Source organism: Rhinolophus hipposideros (assembly GCF_964194185.1).
Source record: "Rhinolophus hipposideros genome assembly, chromosome: 5".
In the NCBI taxonomy this organism is placed as follows: Eukaryota; Metazoa; Chordata; class Mammalia; order Chiroptera; family Rhinolophidae; genus Rhinolophus; species Rhinolophus hipposideros.
Window position 1 is genome coordinate 7508829 of NC_138051.1, and position 11407 is coordinate 7520235.

Sequence of the window (11407 nt, forward strand, 5' to 3'; positions counted from 1 at the left end):
TTTAAAATACATAGGTTATCAAAATTTTACTTCTCACTGTTCACAGATTTTTATTTCCAGCCTCCTCACCTCTGTCCTTGGCTCCGTATTTGTCCTTCTAACTTAAAATTCACGCATGTGCTATTTTACTTGCAGAGTTGAAGACAAGATATCCATATATTTTTCTCTCTGCTTCCAATCCTTTTTGAGCCTAAAATTCAGCCTCATTTATCACTTACAAAGGCACTTTGAATAAAAGGGACATATAGTATCAATGCCAACAATGTGCCATTTCACTATGTCCGTAATGAAGCTATTGTTAACGGTTCTATCATCTACCTATCTATCTATCTATCTATCTATCTATCTATCTATCTATCTATCTATCTATCATCTATCTATCTATCTATCATCTATCTATCTATCTATCTATCTATCTATCTATCTATCTATCTATCATCTATCTATCTATCTATCATCTATCTATCTATCTATCTATCATCTATCTAGCTATCTATCTATCTATCATCTATCTATCTATCTATCTATCATCTATCTATCTATCTATCTATCTATCTATCTATCATCTATCTATCTATCTATCTATCATCTATCTATCTATCTATCTATCTATCTATCATCTATCTATCTATCTATCTATCATCTATCTATCTATCTATCTATCTATCTATCTATCTATCTATCTATCATCTATCTATCTATCATCTATCTATCTATCTATCATCTATCTATCTATCTATCTATCTATCTATCTATCATCTATCTATCTATCTATCTATCATCTATCTATCTATCTATCTATCTATCATCTATCTATCTATCTATCTATCTATCATCTATCTATCTATCTATCTATCTATCTATCTATCTATCTATCTATCATCTATCTATCTATCATCTATCTATCTATCTATCATCTATCTATCTATCTATCTATCTATCTATCTATCTATCTATCTATCATCTATCTATCTATCATCTATCTATCTATCTATCATCTATCTATCTATCTATCTATCTATCTATCTATCTATCTATCATCTATCTATCTATCATCTATCTATCTATCTATCTATCATCTATCTATCTATCTATCTATCTATCTATCTATCTATCATCTATCTATCTATCTATCTATCTATCTATCTATCTATCTATCTATCATCTATCTATCTATCTATCATCTATCTATCTATCTATCTATCTATCATCTATCTATCTATCTATCTATCTATCTATCTATCTATCATCTATCTATCTATCTATCTATCTATCTATCTATCTATCTATCTATCATCTATCTATCTATCTATCTATCTATCATCTATCTATCTATCATCTATCTATCTATCTATCATCTATCTATCTATCATCTATCTATCTATCTATCATCTATCTATCTATCTATCTATCTATCTATCTATCTATCATCTATCTATCTATCATCTATCTATCTATCTATCATCTATCTATCTATCTATCTATCTATCTATCTATCTATCTATCATCTATCTATCTATCTATCTATCTATCATCTATCTATCTATCTATCTATCTATCATCTATCTATCTATCTATCTATCTATCATCTATCTATCTATCTATCTATCTATCTATCTATCTATCATCTATCTATCTATCTATCATCTATCTATCTATCTATCTATCTATCATCTATCTATCTATCTATCTATCTATCTATCTATCTATCTATCATCTATCTATCTATCTATCTATCTATCATCTATCTATCTATCATCTATCTATCTATCTATCATCTATCTATCTATCATCTATCTATCTATCTATCATCTATCTATCTATCTATCTATCTATCTATCTATCTATCATCTATCTATCTATCATCTATCTATCTATCTATCATCTATCTATCTATCTATCTATCTATCTATCTATCTATCTATCTATCATCTATCTATCTATCTATCTATCTATCATCTATCTATCTATCTATCTATCTATCATCTATCTATCTATCTATCTATCTATCATCTATCTATCTATCTATCTATCTATCTATCATCTATCTATCTATCTATCATCTATCTATCTATCTATCTATCTATCTATCTATCTATCTATCATCTATCTATCTATCATCTATCTATCTATCATCTATCTATCTATCTATCATCTATCTATCTATCTATCTATCTATCTATCTATCATCTATCTATCTATCTATCTATCTATCTATCTATCTATCATCTATCTATCTATCTATCATCTATCTATCTATCTATCTATCTATCATCTATCTATCTATCTATCTATCTATCTATCATCTATCTATCTATCTATCTATCTATCTATCTATCTATCTATCATCTATCTATCTATCTATCATCTATCTATCTATCTATCTATCTATCATCTATCTATCTATCTATCTATCTATCATCTATCTATCTATCTATCTATCTATCTATCATCTATCTATCTATCTATCATCTATCTATCTATCTATCTATCTATCTATCTATCTATCATCTATCTATCTATCTATCTATCTATCTATCTATCTATCTATCTATCTATCTATCATCTATCTATCTATCATCTATCTATTTATCTATCTATCATCTATCTATCTATCTATCTATCTATCTATCTATCATCTATCTATCTATCTATCTATCTATCTATCTATCATCTATCTATCTATCTATCATCTATCTATCTATCTATCTATCTATCATCTATCTATCTATCTATCTATCTATCTATCATCTATCTATCTATCTATCTATCTATCTATCTATCTATCATCTATCTATCTATCTATCATCTATCTATCTATCATCTATCTATCTATCTATCATCTATCTATCTATCTATCTATCTATCTATCTATCTATCTATCATCTATCTATCTATCATCTATCTATCTATCTATCATCTATCTATCTATCTATCTATCTATCTATCTATCTATCTATCTATCATCTATCTATCTATCATCTATCTATCTATCTATCATCTATCTATCTATCTATCTATCTATCATCTATCTATCTATCTATCTATCTATCATCTATCTATCTATCTATCTATCATCTATCTATCTATCTATCTATCTATCATCTATCTATCTATCTATCTATCTATCATCTATCTATCTATCTATCTATCATCTATCTAGCTATCTATCTATCTATCATCTATCTATCTATCTATCTATCTATCATCTATCTATCATCTATCTATCTATCTATCTATCTATCTATCTATCTATCTATCTATCATCTATCTATCTATCTATCTATCTATCTATCTATCTATCATCTATCTATCTATCATCTATCTATCTATCTATCTATCATCTATCTATCTATCATCTATCTATCTATCTATCTATCATCTATCTATCTATCATCTATCTATCTATCTATCATCTATCTATCTATCATCTATCTATCTATCTATCATCTATCTATCTATCTATCTATCTATCTATCTATCTATCTATCATCTATCTATCTATCATCTATCTATCTATCTATCATCTATCTATCTATCTATCTATCTATCATCTATCTATCTATCTATCTATCATCTATCTATCTATCTATCATCTATCTATCTATCTATCTATCATCTATCTATCTATCTATCTATCTATCATCTATCTATCTATCTATCTATCTATCATCTATCTATCTATCTATCTATCTATCATCTATCTATCTATCTATCATCTATCTATCTATCTATCTATCTATCTATCTATCTATCATCTATCTATCTATCATCTATCTATCTATCTATCATCTATCTATCTATCTATCTATCTATCTATCTATCTATCTATCTATCATCTATCTATCTATCATCTATCTATCTATCTATCATCTATCTATCTATCTATCTATCTATCATCTATCTATCTATCTATCTATCTATCATCTATCTATCTATCTATCTATCATCTATCTATCTATCTATCTATCTATCATCTATCTATCTATCTATCTATCTATCATCTATCTATCTATCTATCTATCATCTATCTATCTATCTATCTATCTATCATCTATCTATCTATCTATCTATCTATCATCTATCTATCTATCTATCTATCATCTATCTAGCTATCTATCTATCTATCATCTATCTATCTATCTATCTATCTATCATCTATCTATCATCTATCTATCTATCTATCTATCTATCTATCTATCTATCTATCTATCTATCATCTATCTATCTATCTATCTATCTATCTATCTATCTATCATCTATCTATCTATCATCTATCTATCTATCTATCTATCATCTATCTATCTATCATCTATCTATCTATCTATCTATCATCTATCTATCTATCTATCATCTATCTATCTATCTATCTATCTACCTATCATCTATCTATCTATCTATCATCTATCCAGTCTGAAAAAGACAGTAAAAAAAAATTTATAAGAAGTCATCTTTGGTATTCTTTCCTCAGAATTCTTTCTCATTATAAAATCTTATAAGAGAGGTTGATACAGTTTAGAGCAAGTGAAACATCAGTGAAGGATTCTATATTAATGGATGTAGGAACAATGAAAATGATGTGTCTGAATGAGGAATAAATTGGTTCACTTTGATGGTGCATAAATTCTACCAGAACATTTGGACACAGTTTAATACATTTTGTTCCATTGCATAAAATGGTTTCCCATTCGCTAGAAAGAATAGCAGTGTCTCTGACAAGGAATAAAGAGCTACAAGAGTAAATTACAAAATGTGCAGACCAGATGAACCCACTAACCCAAGAGTCAGTAAGATTTTGAGGAATAGGAAACAGGGTAGAAAACAATGAATTGCTGGGGAAGTCCGGCGCAGAACTGATTTTTCTGGTTCCGCGCTTCTACCACCTGAAGTCCTGTTGTTCTAGGTTTGGTTAGCATGTTAACTTTCTATTCCCATGAAACAAATTACCCCAAATTTAGTCGCTTCAAACAGCACACATTTATCATCTCACAGTTTCTGTGGGTCCTGGAGTCCAGGCAAGATTTAGCAGGGTCCTTGGAAACAATACTATCAAGGTGTTGGTCGAGGCGAGGGACCAGCTTCCAAACTCACTCAGGTTATTAACAAATTTCATTTTTTTGTGCCAAGATGACTGAGAGTCCTGCCTTGTTGCTGGCTAATGTTCAGCTGATTACAGCTCCCGGAGGCCACTCTCAGTTTCTTGCCACACGTCCTCTCTAGGGCTTCCCACAGCATGGCAGTTTGCATCTTCAAAGTCAGTAAGGGATACAGAAAGTGCAACTCGAGAGCCAGTCTGTTAGCAGGATGAAATTTTACATAATGTGACATCAGGCGTTACTTTTGTCATAGTCTGTGGGTGAGAAGAAAGTCCAGGTCCTGCCCACACTCAAACGGAGGGGATCACACACAAGGGCGAGAAAAACCACGAGGTGGGATCATGGGGTCACCTTAAAGTCTGTCAGGCATTACTAATTAGTCAGGACATTTGAGTCATGCAGAGAAATGGAAATCACCCCCATACGTAAGGGCATGAAAGTATCTCCAAGACAGTAATTTACCTGCACAGTCAGCTGGGCAGGTGCTTAGTGAACCCACTTTGGGTGGGAGAGGAGGCAGTTACTCCTCAGCCTTTTTTGCTTTAATACCTGACTGTGTCATTGTCAATTGCTGTGTTTATCTTTAGAGGTTTTACTGGGTGAAAGAGTTGTAATGAATTAAAAACTGCCTTAGACTGCTTCCATTTATCTGAGATTTTCTTAGAGCAAGGAGAATAGGGTTTTTTTCCTAGCTATTGTTAAAGTGACTTTGGTATTCTCTAGCATGCAGTAGAATTCTTACTCAGTTACTGAGAAGAATTGATGTACAGTGATCTCAGAAGTATGCGCTGCCACATTGGCTAACATCTTGTACAAAACCTGCCATATATATATATATATATATATATATATATATATATATATATATATATATATATATATATATAATTTGGCTTGGAAATAGAGGTGATTAGTTGCAACCAAAGGTATTACATTCATTGACCCTAAAAACAAAAAGGCTTTTACTGCAAGATGTTTAGAACTGGTGATGATTTATAGTCAAGATGATGGTTATTTAGCCACTTAAGTATCTAAGAGTAGCTTATTGCCCACTGAGGGGCTGGCTAATAGAATGCCGTGTGTAACTCGTTTTGATGGTTTTTCCTTCACAACAATTAATCTAATTTTTTCTCCCCATTCTTAGTTGCCACATTCCCAGTCATTTATTCTCCAAATTGCTTTCGGGCACTGCTTAATGCTTGTGTTATCACATTTACAGGACCTAATATGAATGCCTCAAAAGTGAGCACTAATCGAATATCCTCACATTCAGTGATTTCCATGGGGCTCTGGAGTGTTGTTTAGTGACAACTTTTATATGGAAGACACTGAAAAAAAATTAATTTGTTACATTTAGTAAATTAGCAATTACTTAGCTCCATTATATCAAAATCAGTCACCCACATTTATTAATATGGCCTTCAAAAAGCATGATTTTATGCTAGGCTTCAGGTCTCTTTGTTTCTGTGGGACACTGTTTATGTCACCATCATATTTTCTTTTAAAAAAAAAGTGAATGAATTCTTAGGTGGAAAAAACCCCTACAATGTTGCAACTACTATTACTCATTTCTCCCTTCTTCCTTTCCATAGACCTTTCCAAAATGGTCTCAGTGGTCAGCTGATCTGTCACCAAATACAGAAGTAAATGGTTGTCTCAGGTCATTTTTGGGCCACATTCTTTTCACCAGTAATGTTTAAGCAAAGATAGTGAGACGTGAGATGAATTCTGCACATGGGCTTTTGGGAAAATTTATTTAGCTGTTATAAAGAGGAACAAAAGAAATAGTCCTTCTTATTCTCCTTTTCCTCCTTCTCTTCCTCCACACCCCTCTCCTCCCTTCCTTTCTCCCTCCTTCTCCTTCTCCTTTTTTTGAGTATCCACTGAAAGTTTATTTCTTTAGGGTTTTATCCCAACCGGTCACTTAAAAACCAAGTAACACACACCTGGAGGGTAGGGGCTGGTAATTGCACCTTCCTCCCACTCACCGCGGACAGCAGTGGGAAAGAAGGAGGGGGCAGGAGAGGTAGCTAAAAGGAGACAGCAGCAGCTAGGATGTCACAGAGGGGCTAGGACGCCACATAGCCAGCTCCCTCCTCTCCCAGGCCCTGGCTGGAGCTCCTATGGCTTGCAGTGGATGGTGGGTAGAACCCACCCCAGGATCCTCCCCCTCTTCTCAGGTAGCCTCCTTGGAGGGGTCAACCCATTTCTTCCAGGAGGAGACTGAGGCACACGGAGAGGAGGAAGTGGGAAGAGGAGGCCACCGGAGAGGCAGGGAGGTGACACAAATGGAGGCAGAGGTGAGGCTGAGCGAGGCCCTGGACACTCCACCCCCACACCCACCCCAGGGAGGGACAAGAAAGCCAAACCATCACACAGCATTCGGAGAGATGAGGTGGAGATTAAGGCTGGGGGCCCCAGGTTGGCTGGAGCGTGGGCCTCAGTCGAAGCCATGCCAGTTGCTGTGCTCCGAGTGTATTCTAGCTCAGCACCCACACACTTGACGCCATCCAGCAGCCTGCGTGTGCCACGGGGCAGGGCCATGACCCGTGCCTGCACCACCACGAGCACACAGGTGCTGGCACCCCCTTCTCAGGCTAGCAGCAGTTCCTCCTTGAGGACGCCCTCCTTGTGCGCTGTGCACACACTTGACACTGTAACCTTCTGGGCCAGGCATGACACTGAGGCGCTGGAGGTGCAGGCTGGGAGCCGATGCTCTCGGACATCCCTGCTCAGCCTGTGCACGGAGGGCAGAGTGAAGGTAATCTCATACCTGTGCAGGACCTTCAGGAAGCCAACCTTGACCAGAAAGCTGCTGTCACTCTCCTATGACCATGACCACCGAGTCATGAAGCTTGTCGTCACAGTGGATGTGGCTCTGGGAGCCTTCTGCATCATGGCCTGCCGCGAAGCGCATACTCCGGACTTTGGGTTTGTTGCCCTTGTGGCTGCTGCCATGGACGCCCTCCCTGAGTCACACTAAAGATGGCAGAATGGATAAAGGAGAGGAACCTGAATCTTTATTACATCATTTAACTTCTGAATTAGTTTATTCTGGAGATGCCCTACCTTGGCACATCTTAATATGTATAGGAACAAAGATCTTTGAAGTCATCAATAAACTTGAAGATTATAAAAGGTATGTTTGAGAACCACTAGCCTAGACTAGGCTTCTTTCCTTTGGCTCTAAGAGAGCACTTTTTCTACTGCCTTCTAGGCTGAGTTTCTTTGTCTGCTACACTGATAGTTCCTACCTGGTGGCCAGCTTCTAGTTTCCTTTTCATTTTCTACAACTCTTCTATGCTTTCTACCTGAATACTTGTGACATGGGTTGATCTCTCTTTTCTGGATCTCACAGTCATCATTCTTCTTTTTTCTTCGTCTATGGGTTAGGAATCTCAGGCATGTTTTCATCCAGGCAACTTATCATGGTAGTAGACTTCCGTTTTGACTTTTTCTTCCCCACATCCCAAACTCCCCTCCTGTTTAGGGGATCTCCATGTTGTTGAATCTTGGTGGGAGACAGCTGCATCTCCCACTTCAGGAAGTGAGGGAGTGGATACTCCTCCCCATTCGTGGTTGGTGGGATACAGCCATGTGACCTCGGCTTGACTAACCAAATGCCCAGCCTGGGGCTTTGACTCTGGAACGGGGGATGGAAAGAAGAAGCATGGGTTAGGACTTACGGTGGCCGCATGAGGCATCCCGTCATACTGGGGGTCATGAGCAGTTCCAGCAGTAGCAGCGTCCTGTGGTGACGGGGTAGTGCCAGTGGCAGTGGTATTCTGCCTAGTTTGGGGGGTCCTGCTACACAGATGCCTTTGTTGCTGCCCGTTTAATGTGCTTTCTCCAACGTTCTTTTCTATTCCACAAGCTACCTGATTTCCTTTCAAAATATTTCTTCTCTAAGTTAGCTAGAGGCCATTTCTAGTTCCAATCAATAATAGCTAACACCTGAATAGTGCTTACTGTGTACCAGGCACTATTCTAAGCACTTTGCGTATGTTAATTCATTTAATATTTATAATAATACTGTAACAAAAATTGGGGAAAACATGATAGAGAGAGGTTAAATTGCACAAATAGTAAGTGGCCATGTCAGGATGCAAACCAAGGCAGACTGGGTCCAAGCCCAGACTTTTACACTCTCTGTACCACTTTTGACTGAGAGAAAGATATAAATCTAAGTTACCACAGGGCAAGCAATAGGGGTTGTCGCATGAAAGCTGGAACTTCCATCAATTCTTACAACTATATTCCTTTTGACACACAGACGTGTGTATTAACTTGCATGTAAAGTCAAATTAAAAAATAGGTCAATTAATGGTTGCCTATTACAGGTATTTTTCTAAATATTTGTTTTTTATTTTCTTTCCAGCTTGCTGTATATGGATTATAATGAAAATCTATTTAGGATCTATCAAATAAGGTGGTAACAGCCACTGTACCTTTAAATTTACACACACACACACATATTAAATACATGTTTATTGGCAATTGCACTTAGTGTTTATGGCTTGTTGGTAGTAGACATAGAGAAATGACCAAGGGTGCAATATATTAGCACCTCAGTGTGTGTATCCCTATAACTGAATAATCTAGAGTCAGTTATATTTGACCCACTTCCATTCCCACACTTCTCCACTCTCCAGGGGCTAAGCAAGAGAATATTGATGCAGTATTTTATTTTATCTAAACCATAAAATGAACATTGGGCAGTAGAATTAATTAAGAGGAAGAAAAAATCAAACAATGGATAGATTTCAGGGCATCAACTCAGTGCCATACACCGCAGTGTCTAATTACCAACCACATGCCTTCTCAGCAATTACATCACCACAAGCAGTGGATTATATGCCAGTGATCATTTTAAACTACAGCAGTGGTCATCCAGTATTAATAATCTTGAACCTGATTGCGGAATGCATGGAAAGCTCATGCCTGTGGTTCAGTAAATACTACTACCTGTAGTTGGAGTTAAATTTTCATTTAGCATAGATTTAACACTACCTCTTTGACTTTCTTCAATGTATTCTTTGTTCTCCCAAAGTTTCATAATCCTATTCAAACAAATGCCAAAAATAGTGCCAAAGACCCCTGACAGGTAACAGATAGTTGACTTTGAGAGCAAAGGAAGCATTCTCAGGGAGACTGTTTTGCAGCATTCAGGGAGATGTTGATGGAATTGTGCCATACTAAAAACTCTGATAACTTGGTGGGAAGGAGGCAATAGTGGGGATGAATTCTGATACAATTAAAAGAGCTGTGTTTTGGGGCCGGCCCGGTGGCTCAGGTGGTTGGAGCTCCGTGCTCCTAACTCCGAAAGCTGCTGGTTAGATTCCCACATGGGCCAGTGGGCTCTCAACCACAAGGTTGCTGGTTCAACTCCTCGACTCCCACAAGGGATGGTGGGCTGCGCCCCCTGCAACTAGCAATGGCAACGGGACCTGGAGCTGAGCTGCACCCTCCACAACTAAGACCGAAAGGACAACAACTTGAAGCTGAACAGCACCCTCCACAACAAAGATTGAAGGGACAACAACTTGACTTGGAAAAAAGTCCTGGAAGTACACACTGTTCCCCAATAAAGTCCTGTTCCCCTTCCCCAATAAAATCTTTATTTAAAAAAAAACCAAAAAGAGCTGTGTTTTGAATACAGGCAAAGCAGTGAGCCACCTGGCCGGTCTCCTCCTACTCCTCATGACGAGGTTCTTGTTTGGAAGGCAGAGAAACAGGACTCTCATTCGTGTTTTCATTATTTCCCCCTGAGTTATCAGACATCGTTTGGCAGCCTAAAACTCATATTCTGAACTTCAGGAGTGGCTGAATTAAGGACTTCAGGCAAAATTTTGCTCCAGAGGTACTAAACAGTGAGAGGGTTTGGTTTAGATTTTTGTGTTTGGTCCAATTTTACCAGGGGGCCACTCTTCGATCAACACTGTGGTCAAGGTAATTCTGAGCCTTTCAAGTGCTACGTGTGAAATGCTCTAGCTCTGCTGGGAAAACTGGGTTGAGCATAGCTTATGTTCCTCATGGAAAGAATTTCATAGAGGTATATTTTTCTTTTTGTCATGACAATGACAAAAAAATCAGAAAAAGTTCTTGAAACAATACAATTTCTTGCTGGCACTTACGGATAATGTTAACTAACCATATTTCTCTGTTAGGCACCGAACAAGCAAATGTTCATTCTCCCCCTTATTGTGCTTGATCAGGACTCCCCACAATGTACACACACGAAGTTCTGACAATTACATTTGTGAACGTGTTGCAACGAAGTTGCTAACCTTTTTTTGATATCAGAAGGATTA

General features: G+C 36.8%; 1 pseudogene across 1 annotated transcript; it reads right to left on the minus strand.

Moving 5' to 3' along the window:
* Positions 1-7536: 7536 nt before the first annotated feature.
* Positions 7537-8800, minus strand: LOC308497521 (adipose-secreted signaling protein-like; annotated as a pseudogene). Its single transcript has 2 exons — positions 8783-8800; positions 7537-8075 (listed from the first exon to the last, which is right to left on the minus strand). The product of its transcript is annotated as an adipose-secreted signaling protein-like (transcript).
* Between the last annotated feature and the right edge of the window lie 2607 nt (positions 8801-11407).